Raw genomic sequence first — 19,618 nt, forward strand, 5'->3', positions numbered from 1 at the left:
ACACACACACACACACACATTCGTTGCCAATTTTTCACTTCCTATTCGAATGATACATGACAACATCTATATCAAGGTGCAACCTCGCGAGACGAATGCAACCCCCCAACGTATGCGCGGCTACCCAGAATAGTCTAACAAAGAATCGCTTTTTCGTATTAAACAGGCACACATTAGTAAAGAAAGCTCGTCACGACGCCCCAAAGAACCGCGACGTAAACTTTGAGAACCACTGCCGTTGAATGTTAAAAATAATTTGCAGAATAGCAGATTACCCGTAATTAGAAGGTGGTGTTTCGCAGCTTTTAACAGACCTTTCAACATCGTCCCACAAATGCTCAATTGGGTTGAGATCGGGTGACTGAGGAGGGCATGAATGAATGAATGAACGCCAGAACCTTGCCACTGGACTAACTGACTGAGAAGGACCATTGAAGCCATTGAAACTCTGAATCATGTTCCTCAAACCAATCTGAAATAATTCCAGACCCCGTGGGAAGGTGCATTGTGCTGCTGGAAATAGTCATCATCATCAGAAAACATTATGACCATTAATGGGGGCACTTGGTCAGCAATGATATGGAGGTAGGAGCCGGCATCGACGGATGTTTCCAATGGAAATGAGGACCAAGATTATACCAGGATAATGCTCCCCAGACCGTGATGCCGCCACCAGCTGGAACAGTCGTCACGTGGCATGCTGGATCTATGGCTTCGTGCTACTTGCGCCAAACACGGATCCTGCCACCAACGTCATGAAGGAGAAATCTCGACTCGTTAGACTAGACAACCTTCTTCCATTCATCAAGTGTCTAATTTCGGAGTCCTAATTTCTAGCTCACAAAAGCCGTTTTCTTCGGTTTTGCAGTGAAATCTAAGGCACTTTCGTTGGTCGCCGACAATTAAAATCCAATTCGTTTTAAGATCCGTCTTATAGAGCGCACGGATATGTATCATGAACAGGCAAATTGCAACCTTAACTAGTACTTCTGTGACCAGGGGAAAGCTTTTTAACGTTTTAACAGGAAATCCGATTTACTACGACAGCGCACACGCTGCACGGACGAGTTGAGGCTTGAGTGAAGAATGTTCCTAATTTTTTAGCCACTAGGTAGGTGTATATTATTGAATATCTGGCAAAAAAAAACAACAACAACATAGTTCTCCAAAATATATTTCTCCATATTTTAACTATATTTCTAATTTTGAACCGAAAATAAAGTATCTGGAGGTCAATTACCCGGCCAAGTTTTTCTGTACGACATAATCCTCGACATTATCAAAGAAAAATCTCCGAAGCACCATCGTTGCTGAGCACAGCGTGGCACTATTTCTGAATTTTAATCGGCTATTGTACAAAGACCCAATAGAAAAGACATCAAATTTTATTGGACAGTTGTCTTCATGAAGTCTTTTCATGGCAAAAACAAAAAAAAAAGACGAACATAAGACGAGGAAGAAAGGAAACCAGAAAATACAAAGGAAAGCAATAACACTAGTAAAAACGACTAACAACGTCTTTTAAAGAAAAGTCGAAATCCATCCCATGGCACAGGAATTTCTAGTATACGTCTGTGCAATGATGTATTTTTTTATAAATATACAAACTCGTATAAAGTCTTTCTGGCTAAGATTTACGATCATCGTTAAATGCTTCTTCTTCCAGGCTTTAAATCAAGCGTAAAAGCAGGCACTAACAGATATCGGAACTGAATGGATCTTATTCATTCTATTTTTAGTACGTCATTCTAGTTTTTTGCTATATCTAATGTACTTTTATCTTATTTCATCGTTTTTATACATTTATTTTTTTTTATCGAATTCAAACAGTACAAGTACAAGTATAAAAGGAGATATTTATCGGGAATCGATGCGCGTAGGATGCAAATTCCAACAATTCAAACAATACAAATGTCTCGTGCACGTATATGGATATAACTAGAAATAATAAACATCGATGTTTTTTAGAACAGTGGTTCCCAAAGTTGATCAACCAGGGAGGGGGCAGAGAGGAGGGTTGCGAGATGTTCTCCAAAATGAAAACGTTCGAATAAGAAATTTCTTTTTCTTTTTCGCAACGCAAGTGAAAGTATGTCAAAATTAAAATGCCTTAACTCAGCTGAACAGCTACTTATCATACAGAGGCATACACATGGGAGGTGCTAAGGGGACCATGCTCTCCCCCTTCCAAGCCACCCAAAAATTAGAAGAAAGAAAATGATATTTCGGTGGAAAAAAAAATTGAATTTTGAAAATTTTTACTTCGTCACTTGTTTTCATCCTTTCAAGTTTTGCACCACACGATGACCGAAAGTATTGTTGAAGTTGTTTGTATTGATACCTTCTGTGTAGGACACACAAGTGCAATACAGTGCAACTTCTTTACAGAGGCAATGCATCTCAATAAATTTTAGTAATAAACAAATCAATATTATAGTTTTTCACGGTACTTGAAGAGCATTTTTTGATGGTATTTGCAATGTAGATGTAGAAAAAATGTCAACAGCAGCATAAATTCGGTGGAAAGTGAATTATAATGTTGCCTCTCGATATAATGATAATCCCTCTACAGCGATATTTTCTTCTTGATCCGTAGGGTATCGTTATATAGACGTTTTACTGTATTCCACTCTTTCTTGAGAAGGGAAAAAATAGATTTACAGAAATGGATGGGAACATATTCGTATCTTTTTCGTAATATTATTTCCATACATTATTTCGGTAATATTTTCTCCGCTGATATATAGCAGTATAACTAATCTTCATACGAGCATCGCGTGCATTCATTTGTTGGTAAGAAATTTCTGCCCTGTAATATTCATTTCGAAGAAAATTCATCTTTTTTCTCAATCAGCAGAATATTAAATTTGGAATATTCGTATGAAATTATTTGAATTGAATTGAATATTTATTGTTTGAGCCCTAGCTCATTATAATATTATAATAATTAAACAACATATGAAATTATGTAAAATATATAATCCCATATTGTGCTTATGTTTATATAAATGAAAATCATTTGGAAAAAATTAGTGCCAACATCTTTCTATATGTTTATTTATAATAATAGTTTGTTTACAACTGCATGTAAAATTTTTCAACTGTCAGGCATATAAATTTTCCAAACATGGTTGAAAGCTAGAATCATTCAAACCGTCACTGGAAAAAAAAAAACTTTAAACATCGACGTTTTCTCATTTTTAGTTTTTAAATCATTTGAAGAATCGAAAGTGAAACCACTGAAACTTGAGGTGTTTACACTCTCAATGAAGTTACCTATTTCTTTTTATAATGGGCTTTTACTCCAATCGTGATCTTATATGATTCATATATTTTCGCAGTCTTTCAAACACGTAAAAAAAAATTCAATTACAAGCAGAAAACGCTCACTTCAAGCAGAAAACTTTCGCTTCAAACACGGAGATTGACTAATTTTATCATTTCCACATCGCTTTTACCCTCGAATGAATGCACATGAAAAGAATTTTTCCTTTATATGAGCCATCATCACTAGAATCCATTAGCATGTAGTTTGACTGTTACTCAATTCTAAATTGAAAAATTCATAACGAAACAAACATATGCATTTTCTACTTACGATAATTACAAACACGGTTTGAGAGATGTCGTTTTTCAATGTGCCACAGACAGGTTTTGACATACATAACGGTCTTTGTAATGATTCAAGTTCTCGTTTGTGATTAAGGCAATTGAATGGAAATAAATAAAAGGAGGTGCTTATTGCTAGAATCTTAAAGAAACTTCTTTTTTTTCATTCGGGTGACCCATTGAGAATGGGGAGACGCGATTTTCGCAGCAGAATTGAATAAAGATTGCTATTCTATAACAACATCCATGTAGACGCTGATTTCGTCATCCACCTAGAAGATCCGCCAAGATCTCAAAGACCCATTCTGCGAGGGAAAAATTTTTCCATTGAAAAATTTTTCAACGAAAACCCATTCCCGCGTTAAGAAAAGCTTCTTTTCACAAACTAAGATTCTTTATGTATTCTCTAAAGGAAGAGAATATGCATATACACATATAACGTTTGCAGATGAATTCAAGATGAATGGTTTATTGTCCGTGACACGAACGAAGATATAGAAAAATTCTTCCTCAAATGTTCTTCTTCTTCAAGAGGCTAAAGGAAAAGATGAGAGAATATTTCCAAAGTCGTTTCTTTAAAGAATTCCAGATTTTTCGGCACGCGAAGGAGGAAAGATCCACTTCAAGACGCAATTTGCAATTCAAAAGATCTCGTAAAGTTGAAAAGATCCTTATATCCTTCTCTTAACTGTTTCTTCTCAGATCAAAGCCAAGGGTATGGAGAAGGGTTTTCAGTCGAGTTTTCCAAAGGACACAGACAGGTACGTATGACATTATTTCGCGTATTTGCATCATACATACTCGATGATGTCAACAAAAAGAAGAAAGAGAAGCAGCAATTGATTGCAGCGACAACTATAGTTACCATTTCCACCCCGACACCGTCTCGGATCTTCATAAAATCTCTGTTTAAAATGAGAAGGAAAGAAAACATATTTTGAAATTCACGTATTCTCCTCTGAAAATATCGAGGAATATTTTTCCTTTTTTGCTAATTTAGTTAGATGAAAACTTTACCTTAAAAAATTACAAAAAATGCATCAATTTATCCTGTATCATTTGATGCACTGATGAAAAACGTGGTATGTCTTATAGTGGGTGTCCCATATAGATAAAAATTCATAAAAATCGAAGGAATTGGTATATTCGAATGCAGTTTGAGTAAAAATTCTTCTTACGGGGGAGATTTTTTTTTTTTTTTTTTTGGTACAGAAAAAATAATTCAAATTTTCTTCGCCAACATAGGACACTGCATGAAAGCAAATCACTGGAAATATGCAAATCCGAGTCTTGTAAAATTCAGAGAAATGATTAACAGCTGAATTCTAAACTTTCCTGTTAGCGGTGCGTACATAAGATTTTCTTTGTGATGTTGACCATTGGTGGATAAAGTACTGTTGGTGAAGCTGTTTTACCTCAGCCACGAATCACCCCTTAAGGTTTAGGAACGTTTCAGACTCTGAAGAAATTGGAGTTCAGGTCCAATCAATCCTATCTTACTTTTATGCAGCGCTCTCTACAGACAAAATATTTAACTAAATTTCTTTAGTGTACCAAAAAAATCTCCGTCTTGAGAATAACTTCTGCGCAAACCACATTCAAATAAAATATTCCATTCATACAATTTTTTGCAATCGTGTTTTGAATGCTACATAAATTTTGCTTTAAATTTGACATAAAAATGACTTTTTCACAGAAAATGACGTTAGTCCAAAATTACTATTATTGCTTTCGTCATTTTTTGAGACACTTTCTACAAAAAAATGTTATTGAAGTACTTTTACTAATTTATAGAAACGTGCCTTCGAACGTAGTCGGATACGTTAAAGGAATGTTCACGAGCTTCACATGTACAGTTACGTACTTTAATAGAAACAAAACTGGAAAGCAGCCACAGCAAAATGTTTCAAAACATTTGCCATAGACTTAAAAAAAATGGAAATCACATTAAAATTACAGCATATATTTCTCAATGGAAAAATTATAATTCGTTATAAATTTAAGGAATGAAAAATTTCCATAAGTAACGAAATCGGAATATTACTTTATAAATTCAATTTACATTTTAAAATTGATTCGTGTTTTTTATTCATTCTGTGAGTTTCCGTCTCGTCGCCTCTTACGACGATTCGATGGCTCTTCATTAACGATTCCTGTACCGTATTTCTGACGGAGGAGAAAAAAAAATTGGTAATAACACTTTTCTGATTAAATGAATGAATGAAATACAAACACAAAGATGAAGGGCCAGAGCGAGCGAGCCAATAAACGACGAGCGAGCACATCCAATAACACGTTGACTGCTGATGATTTCAGTGCGTGACCAGAAGCGTAAAATAAAATATATAATGTTTCGGGTGGCAAACATTCGAGAAAATACGGACCTATTTGAGCCTGTAATAGCTAAAAATTATAGGGGTTATTAGGTTTTATCCTTTAGGCTCTGTCTGAAGCAGGGATACAGGTCATTATTTGGTCCGTTAACATGTCACGTCGCCAAAATCATTTACACCACACACTCTCTCTCTCTCACGTACTTTGTTAACTTATAGTGGTGGTGGTGGTAGATGAAGAAGTTAAAGTAGAGGTAAAAGAGAGAGGAGAAAAGATGAGAGAAGATTTTCGTCGCGTTGAAATTTATTCAAAAGAGGCGGACATTCACTGATTACATAATTTGTTGCTCGAATATTATCATCGCGTTGGATTCGATACGCGCTCTACGGAAAATTTAGGCTTAATGAACAAACTATTCGAAATATCCTAATTAATATTCTACTATCAGTTATGAAATTCGGTGTATCAAGTGTTTGGAAATGAGGCGAAATTTCCAGTTTGAATCTAGCAATATTGCGCGCTGCGGATAGAATTTCCCCCTTAAATTTTAGATGGATTTTATCGATGATTGAACATGAACTAAACTTTCATTTCATTTCATACCGTATACCGCCCAGGCTTTATCGATAATTGTCAATTTTAGTCATTGTCCCGGATAAGAGATTGGGCGTCGAATGCTTTATTATGCATGTATAAATTAAATATGTGCATACACGACATGAACCATGAATTTCTGAAAATATTCATCAATGGTACCAGATGGTATGGTTGGATTAATTTCAGCGAGAGATTTCGCGGGATCTACTCATGTGGGGGTGGGCATACTGATGATGGGTGCGGGAGAAGGGATTCAAAGAAATAATACCAGAGAACTTGACTTTTAAAGAACTGCATTCTAAATTTTTTGAAGGAATTTTATTAGGTTAGTCTAATTAGACACCAAAACATGTCAAGGTTGTCGAGATGGGTCTACGTATAGTATGAGCTCGTGTACGATTCCCGCAGGTGACACACACCCTGTCATCAGGTGAAGCTGGTTTTCTGCGATTATTTAACTCTGAGGTGAAAATGTGAGCAGATCTCTGGAAGAAGGTGCTTTTCTCAAGGAGATGACCAGCCATGCATCGTTCCAATTACAGGCGCCCCCCGCTTTACGCGATTAATTGGTTTCAAAAAATAATCGCGTAAAGTGAGTTAAATCTAACATGAGATTTTTTTTTATTTTTTTGCAGCGTAAAGAAAAAATATTGATTGTGTTTTATTCAACATTTTGCATAGTCCAACCTAAGCTTTGGAGCCACCTTCTTGCGGTCACGAGCCATCTCAAATTTATGTCCCTTGGATAGCATATACGGATTGGTATGACTGTGTGGCACAACCGGAGCTGAGTCAAAGTGTCTGCATGCCTCTCTTGCATTCCTAAGCCCTTGCATCAAAAGTGTGTCTTCCCTTTTGGCGACTGTAGAGCCAACTGATCGAATGTGATAATTTCACCACCAGCTTTCAAAATCTTGGCTCTTGGACGTTCAGTCACCCGCAGAGCACATACCGTCGTCTTTGGAACATCAAAACCATCAAATCATCTGTCACAGTACCAACAATAACAGCAGTTTTCTTAGCATTACCAGGTTTTTACAGCGTCAGTATCAGTTTACTCGCCGCAACTGGCGGCCTTAGTTTTACTCATGATCAGCCGTTTCAGAATTACCTTGTTAAACTTGGCTCCAGTTCTTCGGGCAAAGAAACGGCACAGCTCCACCAATAAGACAAGGTAAATTTCTTTACTCTTGAGGGCCCGTCGGATTTTTTTCTTTTTTTCAGAAGGATAAGAAAAAGTAAACCCAACTTCCAGCAGCAAAATAAAAAATTTTGAATGGATTAATTATCCAAAAAAAGTTCTAAATTTAAGCTATATAACAAAATCTGATCAATACTTTTTTGCTTCTGTCTTCACCACTGCATATTGATTTTAGCGTGCAAGTTGGATATTCTCTTTCCTGAAAAGATTCTGATATGATAGGCTGGTAACTTTTTTAATAAAAGCAGTGGAAATTCAGCTAGCAAGCAGCACATTCTCCGTCTCTTTATAAAAACCTTAGAAGCAAAGCTGGGGAATTCTGGATATGCCTCGCAAATATGACAATTCAAGATTCATTAGGATTGTTTTCTTGGATTGAAATCATGGTGGCATTGTTGATGTGTTACCAAAAAATGTACTGAGATCTGATACGATAGACTTGAGCGTTTCTTCCATATTTGTCTAAATCAGCAAATCCAAAGGGATTTGTCATTTTAATTATGTCATACTTCTAATTTGCAAAACCATTTTCAGGATTAAAATCAAACTCTTGACCAAATTTTGCAAGTCGCAATTCCTAAATTTAACTTTTCAAAATCACGCTATAACGAAACCGCCTAAAGCGAAAGTACACCCATATAAATATTCATTCTATGCAATTCCCCCCCCCCCCTATAATAGCTAAAAGATAGATGACAGCACTTGACAATTAACATATAAGACACTTTAATATTCGTAAAATTAAACACGGTAAATCCTACTTACGTTACTAGTTTCTCTTTTTGAGAATAGATGGCGGAATCTGGATACATAGCATTTACGATGTTAACGCATATTTATTTATGTACAGTATATACATGTATATAGCTGTATGTGTGGGGAAGGCAAGTGAAGCTCTCTTCTTACATCACAAAAAAAGTGTGTAAAATTAAAAGGCAAATAAATATGACAAATATTCGACAATAGACAATATTAGACATATAGAAGAAACAAGAAAAAATTGTCAAGTTTCACAATTGATTTATTAGTTTCAACAAAAAAAAAACACAATTCAGTACAACCCTGCCCACTTCCTCTTCGGAGTCAGAGGTGAAAAAATTGACCCTACGTCGACGAACCGGACTTGTAAACAGTTACCAAATTAAACTAAAAACAATTCGCCTCGAAAAACGGTGCATTCGAAATTCACGTGAAATTCTGCCTTTGAAAAAAACACTCAAGCTTAACGAAGTTAAAATGGTGTTTTTTGCGAGAAGAAATTTAAAAGTATCCAGATAAATACGAGAGAATTCAAAATTCTATTTCCATCGTAATTAAATTTCGAATACGAAGAATATCTTAACGAAGAATTTTTGGAAGTATTATTTAATTACATCCACATGCCGTTAGCTTTCGAAAGAAATGCTTTTCTCTTGCAAAATCATTCGGCTTATTTTTGATGTAGATTAAATTCCTTGAATTAATACGAAATTTTATCATGAAATCAGATTATAAATAATATGTCTCGCTGAATACGGATATCTTATTGAAGATTAACGAATAACGGACCCGAAAATGACATAGGGAGGTCGCTCGAATTCCAGAGAATGTCAGAAAACACCATTACCCGTGATTATCATTCATTCAGTTTTGGCAAGAAGAATCTTGCCCGTAGTAACTAGTAATACAGTTGAAAGCAAATCAGTGTTGCCATCTTCTAATTAGTAAACTATTCGGCAGTGAATCAATTCGACACGGCGGGGTTGAATCTTGGCTCGTTAACGGACGAGCGAGAAGGTCTGTTGTCGTTAGGAACGACGAGACAAATTTCATCAGATTCCTCGTCATTCAGGAAAATACACGAGCCTCCCCACGCCATTTAATGACAATGAGATTCTGGCATTTTCCTCTGGCTTCTTGTGCAATAACGGGGCCCCGAGAAGAAAAGGAAGCCCCTTTCGTATCTAATTGATTCAACCTGAGTCTATTGAATCAACAGTTCGATGAATCCAGTCGTCGTCGCTATCTCTAGTTCGCAGCTCAAGATCATCGGCGACGAAATATTTCCCAAGTGAGTTTCCCAAACAATGACGTCGGCATTGAATACCCTAGCATATAGTCATTATCATACTGAAATATATATATAACATCTTAATATATAACGGCGTCATCATTTCAATAATTGTCGGTAATATCATCGTCTCTAGAGATAACACAGTTTCATTCGGATTTCAAGTTTGGAATCGAATTTGATCATTAATTATTAAATATAATTATGCATTGATTTGTGACTTCGGGATTAGCATGAAAGCAAAAGCAGATTATTAATGTGAATAAACCTGTGACGTATTTAGAATGTTTGAATAAAACTGTATATATATTGATAAAGGTTAAAATTAACGGTTTTCCTCTCGCGACGTGGCGACCAGACATTTGAGAGTGGAGGCTGAGATTTTTTTGCTCCAGTCGCCACCTATTTTCTTTCTACATTTGCAGTTTCCTTAACCCCATACCGCACAGGCTGTTGGCAACACATTTGGGTGATCTGTATTTATAGCCAACGTCGTCTCACCACAGAGAGCAACAGGCCTACAAACAGTACAAATATTCAGTCACTACACATCACTCACTTCACTTCTGAGATATAGATGGCAGCACTGAAAAATCATACACAACACTAGATACGCACTCAGACTGTTAGGTACACACACTTACACTTCCGGCACAACTCGCTAGGTAGTAAATTGCCTATGGCGATAGACCTGAGTTGTGCTCGGTTTGGAAAAAAAAAAGCAGCTTCCAACTTCGAATCGCGAATTCGAGCCGATTTCCCCATTAAAAAGTCCCACCACAGAGAGCAACGGGCCTGCAACGGTACAAATATTCAATCATTACATTTCATTCACAGATGGCCGCACTGAAAATTCAAAACACGACATTAGATACGCACTCAGGCTTTTAGGTACACACACTTCCTGCTCAACTGAATCGGCAGGAAATTGTCCATGGAGAGAGACCGGATTTGTGCTCGGTTTGAATGAATGAATGAATTTATTTGAAGTATCAGCGATAAATCTGAGGAAAAAAACTGGTTTATCCTTGTTATCATGTTAGGAACAGAAGTGGATGAAAAGATTGAAGTAAATAGGAGAATAACAGCTTAACTGACGTTTATTTTCAATCCGAATTTTTCAAACATAATTCAAGCAGCACTCTAAGCAAATAATAATATTTCAATTGATTTTTGGCCATCTATGAGACATTGAAAATCTCTTTTTCAATGAAGAAGCGCATCTCCGACTGTTTGCGCAGACAAATTGTTAAATGGAAAATCGGCTCGCACATTCACGCCTATTCATTACTTTTTTCGCGGAACTCCTGGCGAAATCTTCAGCTACCCTAGGATTTCGCGGAGCCCCGGATGAAAAACGCTGATCCATATGTTTACAATATGTAAAATTGATAAACAGCATTTTTTTTTTCATCAGAAATCAAATAATATTATGATTGATTACCCTCTCACGAAATTAATTCTTACCCCCTCCCCCGTCTTTCAAATTAGTGAACCTAATATAATATAGGAATATAATGCCATTCCTCAATTTACATACCGGTTAGGAACAAAGATGAAGGAGATTTGATGTACAAATTCCAGCGAAAAACTTTCAAATGATAGGGCTCATTTATTCGATGATTACAAGAACGTGGCTTATCTCGAATTCGACCATCCCGAGCGGAAAGAAGACGACAGTAAAGGCACCAAGGTAGGTTCTCCTATCTGATAAAACTGCACTAAGGACGCTATAAGAGAAGCCTTCAAATGAAAAAAAAAAGAAGTAGATGAGAGGAAGGCCGACTTGGTGAGAGGAGAGGAGACTGACCCACCGGACAGCTGGTCCATCCATCACCATCAAAGTTGTACCGCACCGGTTCGAAAGTAAAGGGTTCCGTTGGGTCAGTTCTGCAGCCTCCCATAAGAAGCATTGGGAGATGGTAGAAAAAAAAACTCTGGGATATCCGAATCTAATTGGTCTGTCACCAATCGTTATTCTGACCTGATTGATAGCATAATTTCGAGGGAGAGGAGAAGAACCATACTTATACCCCCACGGGTGAGAATAAAAATAAGAGATAAGTCTCGTAATCGGAGTAGTATACCATACCCTGGAGGTCACCGATGGAGTAAAACGAGGATGGGTCACAACCCCTCCCCTTTTATATTATTCCTCTCACCATACACACACATTAGAAAAAAAAACAAAAAAATAATCTCTCTCTTCTAGAATTCTGAGTGTTTAAGAGTAGTTAGTTATAATAGATATATACCGTACGTACTAACCCTATCTCTCTTTGGAAGTTCATGTGAACAACCTATAGACGAGTTTGGGTGCGGAGCAAGAAAAATAAAAGAATAATCTCATAGTTTTGACATTCCATTTTGGAAAGGAAAATGCGTACCACGAGATCGATTGTTTCAACAAAAAAATAAAAGACCACCAGAGCAGTGCCTTTTCTTTTTACGCTCATAAATACCAACCTCAAAAAATGCGACGAGCTTCGTACATACCCCCCTCGCGAAGTAAATACTGATGTATGATGATTTATGGGGCACGCTTCTGTATCTCAGATGAGCATGGGCTGCTCATCATCTTCGAGCGTTGGATTTTTTATTTGTTAAAAACTTGCCATGGAGGTGATAAAAGTCTTAAAAGTTGTTATACTGTACAGCATTTCTCTTGACCTGTTCTCCATGCCGAGGGTGCTGAACCTTTACCAGAGTGCGGGACACTTCTTCGGTTTGAGAGAAAGTCGCGGGCCACTTAAGAGATCCGCGAATGTGTCGCAGATAAATTAAGTATCTGTGAATGTGCCACAAACCACTTAAGTGATCTGTGAAGGCGCCGCGGATAAATCAAGTGATCTGACATTGTGCCATAGGTCACACTGCTTTCTATAAATATACCGTATGTCACTTGAGTGATCTGGGAATGTGTCACGGTCCACTTAAGACGCACCCGAGTAGTGCAATGGTAAGATGCCCGTCTTCCACTAATGAAGGTTACCGTCAAGGTACACGGGTTCGAATCCAGCCAAAGAGCATCAGAAACAGTTCTCTACCTACTGAGGCTGGGGTGACTACCGATAAATGGCACCATCATTTCCCACAAACTAACCCTAATTGAAACTAACCACTGATTGAAAATTATCGTATGGCGATATATGACCGGAGTTGGTGTGCGGTAAAGTAGTGGTCCACTTAATTCAGGTTTAAATGCGCCCTGGGCCACTTGAGCTATCTGCAACCAAGCCGTGAGTAAATAAAGCTACATGGAACTGCGCCGCGGACCGCTTATGTGCTCTGGAACTGTGCCGCAAGTCACAAAAGTGCTCTGAAACTGCGCCTTAGGTCACTTAAGTGATCTAGAACTGTACCGCGGATAACTTGAGCAATATGGAACCACACCATGGGCTGCTTAACCCATTTACATCATAAGCGCATATATATGCGCAGAATTTTCCTGGCCACTATCACCAAAGCGCATATATGCGCGCTAGTTTTTTATGCATAAGAACAAAACACTAGATTACTATCATACTGTATAAAACTATTAAATTTAATTTTTCAAATTATTTTCAATGTATATCTTTATTTAATCATTACTCTTCACACATAGTTAGAAAAGTTGATGGCAGAAGGCAGCACTCTTTCCCTCCCTCCCTCCTCCCTCTCTCTCCATACACGTGACAAGCATTACACAGAAACAAACTTTACGTTAAATTCACAACACGTACACGCACATTCCAACACGTACCGATTCGTTAGAAGTTACACAGAGGAATATGGACGAGGTGCATGTGTGGTTTAGTAGTAGCCCCTTGCATGTCGCTGTGCTGAGACTTAGACCACATATCCATATTTTAACTCACCATATGGAGTATACGATTGCATGTAATAATGCAATAATGAAAATTGAAATTAATTCTGTGACCCGGCCGTGATTCTCATCAGTGGGAGTGATTATTACAAGAGCACCACTGTGTTATTTCACTATTTCTTTTACGTTTCTGCTCCATTGCTTCCGTCGTCAGTTATATTCCCAGCGAGGATGGCACGAGTGAATCTCTAAACCCACACGAGACTCCCAACAAGAAAAGTCATTATTCTTCATTGTTAAATCTAGTGGAAGGCATTTCCCATGTCGGCGGAATTCCACGCTGACCTCATATACAATATTTACTTCTTTTGTGGAGGGTAGGGACCTTTATTATTTGAAGGACTGGGTGATTTCTCCTCTCCAATCTCTTATAGATGTATACACACACACTCTCCATATACAGGGTTTTTTTTCAGTATTTTGTGGTTGTGTACAAGACAAGATGGAGGACTTCACCTCGTAAGATGTGGTCTGTGGGCTTTTTTTTCTTTCATTATATTGGCTTGTTTTTAAGGACTAGAAATTGCATGGCCATGTTAGAATAAATGTCGAAGGCAATGTCTGGGCACTTTGCAAAATGGTCGGCCACTCCATACTAGATTTCGTCGGACAGTGGAAGATCGATATTTTGGTGTGAGTAAGAAAGAGATGCGAATACTGATATACCGTTTGATGTCACCTCTGCGGAATTTCTAACGAATCGGTACGTGCCAGAATGTGTTTTTTTTTGGAGTATGTAGGACCCCCAACGTATTCATGTTGTCGAAGTTGTGTTTGCTTCGTGTTCTTGCTGGTACTCCGCCATCTGTGTTCTATACATTGAAATGGAGATGACAAATACTTGAATTTTCATGTTACGTAAGTATATCGTGTTGTAGGTCTGCCTACTCTCAGCGGTAAGACATTTTCAAATGGGCGATCAGCTCGCATTTGTGCCTAAAAGTCATGTCAGATACCGAAATATGAGCACTGGGACTCAGAGGCGGATTTAATTTGTTAGCGTTAATAAACATCCATGCCCGAACTGGGATTCGAACCCAGACTTGTACAGTGAGAATCTAGTTCCCCGACTGCCGCCCGGCAGTCGAGTGGTTCCTCTACAAAGATATTTTTTCTTGGTTCGGTATCGTTATGTATATCGATATATGTGTATATCTATCTCCTGCAGAACTTGAAAGATCATCGGATCAATTCATTAATCGGTACTATCCGGGATCTGTTCTTTCTTTATAGCAAGTACAGTACATTTTCTTTCATCCCATTTCTTTTACTCCCTCACTGTTGTTCTACACGAACGGAAACGCCGCCGAACAGACAAATGTACCTGCGGTATGGTGGATGTGGGTACTCCTGTTCACTATGCCACAGTGTGCAAATTTACAAAACATCTACACATGTACAAATATTCCGAAAACAATAGAAAACAATGGTTCACTCAAATAATCAAAAACAAAAACACAGCAGCAAGGATTACAAGCCTTGTCAGATATATACACGCCAACGAAAAACAAGAAATCTGTCCACCAGTTTTATGAAATAATGTTTTAAATATTACAAAAATAAGTGGGGGGGGGGAAACAGAAATGGATAAAAACAACAACAAAAATCATATCCACATGACTGCCACTGCTAATACATAACCATTACATGTACAAGATATAGCATGTACTAACGGGACCCGAAGAAGAATTTTTATGACATTCCCGTCACAATGATGTAAATGTGATAACCACAAGTGTCCTTCATTCCGCTATTCTAGCTAGGGTGCTGGCGGGGCGACACGAATGGTTTCATAATAACCATTACATCCAGTTTATATTTTATATATATATTCATTTTTTTAATATAAATCTAACCAGCCAGAGCGAGTCAAACAAAACACCAGACCGAAGTTGATCCTTAGCTAAGCCCCTCTCCAGACAATCCCCCAAGCTCGAAATGGGCGATAACCCGTCGGGCAACAATGGTTCCTGGGTCCCAGCAGTCACTTTCGGAATGTTTACTTCGGTTGTCGTGGCTCCCTAACAATGCGTTTGAGACATGCGCATGCCTTTACAATGGTTTGTCACTTCTTTGATGCTGCCAGTATTATAGTTTTATCCTTTATAATGGTTTGTCACTTATTCAATCCTCCCAGAATTGAAGAAAATCGAGGAAGCGCCGGGTATTTTAGCTACTATAATAAAGGTATGAAATTTTCATTGAAGCTAATTTTTTTTTAATACCAAATATAACGATCCTGCAATATAAATGCCCGTTCCTCCATGTAACGAAAAGGTTGGGGGGTCGTTATAACGAGCGCTGACTGTAATACTGATACCTAATATAGTTGTGAAAAAACATTACGAGAAATTTCATATTTACTTTGAAGACGCGATTCTTTGTTAGTGTTCGGATAAGAAACGAATATGGCAATAGAAAAGAATTATATACATATAAAGCAGAAATTTTCCTTTCGCAAATTTATGAGGTTCATCACGAGATTCAAACTCAGTCCGTTTTTCCTGCGTTTGTTAAAAATATTCATTTCCCTTTCGTCACCACACGATGAAATAGAGGCAGCAAAAATACGTTAGGGTCATTCAAGTATTACGTCAGCATCGGGGGGGGGGGGGATTTGCTGACTTTTGATGACAAGGGGAGAGGGGGGTTTGAAGGTTGCTTACGTCATCAACCACCTGTATGTGAAGACATGAAATATTCAAAGCTGCTGACGAAATTTTGCTGACAGGGGGGTGGAGGGGGGGTCAGTGTTTTGCTTACTTTTACTGCCAAGAGGGGAGGGGGTCAAAAATGGCTGAAAATCTTGTTACGTAATACTTGAATGGCCCCTTGTATACTGTAAAAGGATTACATTGTACCATGATACGTGCGTATCAAATCGGCATTCGTAAGAAAAAAAAATAAAAAGAAAGCGATCGAAAATCAATTAATAATTCATCAATTGCCCCGAGGAACTCCAGCTGATCGGCGCATTTGATACGACTTAATACAGTTTGATGGCTACTTTATGATAAATGGCACATTGATGTTTTCCTTTTTCTACCATCACTGACCATCTTACATCTCTTACAGCCAGACACGGAGAAAAAAATATATATATAGAGTGAACATTTCTTTTCCATTAAGCAAGAAACTTGGAGTATAAATGGCCAAATGGTTATATGGTTCTCTACATTGACATGCCAAAGGGATAATGACAGTTATAGATGGACCATCGGTATTAAGAGCGGGTATGAGACGGCGATTCATCATCACGTCATTTATTAGACCATACCGCTCCGAACTAATTAGTAGATGGCCGTTAATCAATCAATTATACACGCTCACCGCCGGTTATTGATGGTGGCTGGTGGTGATGATGATGATGATGCTTTAAAGTTAGTACTTGATGATTCTATGGCATCGTGTGTTTGCAATTATATTGCTCGTATTCAGTTGACTTCTATCTCGTTCACTAATCGGCTACATATGTTTCGCTTTCTGTCATCAACGGAGAAAACAGGGCCGATCAAGAATACAAAGCCTTTGTTCATAGATACCGTCCTATCGGGAGACCTAGAAATATCACGGTTGGCTATATCGGCTAGTTACTGGTTTAAAAAAAAGACCAATGAACTGACAAATACAGTCGGACCCCGATTTAACGAACTCTGATTCAACGACTTCCTCGATTAAACGATGTTTTCCTGAAATTTTGGTGAAAATAGAGGTTACACCCTATTTAACGAATAAAAGCCTTCATATAACGAATACTTTTGAACTATATACGTATAAATGACATGAATGTCGCTCTCCACTTGTTAATACAAGATATACAGTTGACTGGATGTTGTGAAGATATTTATTATTTTAGATGTTAATTTTTTAAGGAAGGAAAAAACTCATCTCTGCCTCTACCGGGAGTCGAACCCGGGTCAATGTCGCTCTCCACTTGTTAATACAAGATCACTCGTCCGGCAATCGAGGGACCCGGGTTCGACTCCCGGTAGAGGCAGAGATGAGTTTTTTCCTTCCTTAAAAAATTAACATCTAAAATAATAAATATCTTCACAACATCCAGTCAACTGTATATCTTGTATGAATATACGTATAAGTTTTTTTATTTCTCGTCACTCAAAATCACACTTTCCAGGAATTGATGGCATTGATTTTACTTCCCAGTAATTAACCTTCAGCCCTTGTGTAGAATTGAATTCAAGCAATTCAGAGACAAGCGAAAAAAAGGGGGGGTGGGGGGAGTATGAATCCGTTAATTTTTGAAAAAGGTTACTTTTATTTGAAAATAAAATAATTAAATATATTGAAAATATAACTTTGATATCACATGGCACCGATTCTAGATTTTTCATAAATTTTAACTATTCATACGTTTTACTCAATTTTTGAATGCGTCATTCAGTAAAAATATAATGTATACAGTGGTTGATATGTATTTACAGTTGTCATGTGAATTCTAATATAAAGCGGGGAAAAGTTATAGAATTATTAGTACTTAAACACGGTCTTTACGGGTGAAATTGTGGTTCCAGAGGTTTCTTTTTATCAGTATAATATATTAAGCGGAGCATCAAAGACTACCCGTTCCCCCATTAAGTGGGGCCAACTGTATTTACTCTACTCAACTGCGCATACGATGAATATTTTATGAACTTTATCAAAGCTCGTTGCTCGGACAAGTAGCGAAAAATTACAGCGAAGACGATCAAAACAAAAATGAAATTGAGTAATGACAAACCATAAATCCCATGCAATAATTTTCCACCAGGGTTGAGCAATGACGTAATTTCGAAACAACCCACAGAACGTTTCCTTGTTTCGCTTGACCTCGACAATGTCGGTGGAACGAACCCATCTTATCTGTGTAGATATCTCTTAGCTGAGAAAGCACAAGCAGGCGAGACCAGACTTTACAAGGGCCAAAAAAAAAAAAACTCTCTGTTTGCTATAGGATACCTCTTTATGTTGACATGCTAACAAGCAATGCCAATCTCTTAAAAAAGGGAAAAGAAAACTGAGGCAACAGCACCCAGAGTGAGATGAGGCTTTCATTTTATAAAACCCAAGCCTCTCTCTCTCTCTCTCTCTGAGGGTGTGGATATACGGTTCCCTCTAATCTGCATATAATTATTCTATCAAGCCCACACTGCTCGCGTATTATTTTCTCATGTTGGCCTGTGAGGCGTGCCTCTGGTCAATGTCTGGGATTTCCTGTCGGGCTATTTATATTGCCCGCAAAAGGTGTTATTACTGAATCTTGCTGGCAAAGTAAGGGTTAATATTTCATAGACGTAACAAGAAGAGGTCGGTCAACCGAATGCCATTGATGAATCGGGAATAAAAACAGTACCGTGCAATGCCCTCTCTTTGGCGTTGTTCTTGAATTAATTGCATCGCGAGGCAATTTCTTTACTGAGCTATTTAAAATTCTTACCCCACACACCACCCGTCTCTCTGTTAACATCGAAGTTATTATTATCAATGAGGATAAGTTATATGATTCAACAAGGGTTTCGATCTCTCTCTCCGTGATACGGTGAAGGAGGTCCAGCTTTGAGACGCAAATGCGAGCCGGTCACCCATCGGAGAGCAGTTCTATGCAGAGCGCAGACAGATCTTCAACATGATACTTGCATAGCATGAAATTTCATAAAGTACTTTCCATCTTCGCTTCAAAATATGGAAGACGGATGGCAGCACCGGTATAATATGGAAACAAGCGCAATTCAGTCGTTATAGATGCACTAGGGCACCACATACACACAATCATTCCGTCATGTACCGATTCCTTAGAAATTCCGCAGAGAAACGTGTACGAGGTACATGTACGGTTAAGTATGGTGTGATCCCGGAAAGATGACTTCTGAGTGCATCTATAATGGCCTTCATGACGAAAACGCAGTGTTCATTCTTCAGTTGGGAGAAAGGGGGAGAAAAATGAAATAAACATCCTCCACACAGA

General features: G+C 38.0%; 1 protein-coding gene and 1 pseudogene across 1 annotated transcript in view; both read right to left on the reverse strand.

Annotated features, from left to right (window-relative positions):
- LOC149076543 (uncharacterized) overlaps positions 1-19,618 on the reverse strand; it is a 374,649-nt gene that overhangs the window by 278,200 nt on the left and 76,831 nt on the right. The gene's annotated exons all lie outside the window — the stretch shown is intronic.
- LOC149076548 (large ribosomal subunit protein eL18 pseudogene) lies at positions 7,206-11,160 on the reverse strand (annotated as a pseudogene).

This window comes from Pholcus phalangioides, unplaced genomic scaffold (assembly GCF_987345545.1).
Source record: "Pholcus phalangioides strain wild (caught in Gottingen) unplaced genomic scaffold, Ppha-v1.0 ptg000015l_1, whole genome shotgun sequence".
In the NCBI taxonomy this organism is placed as follows: domain Eukaryota; kingdom Metazoa; phylum Arthropoda; class Arachnida; order Araneae; family Pholcidae; genus Pholcus; species Pholcus phalangioides.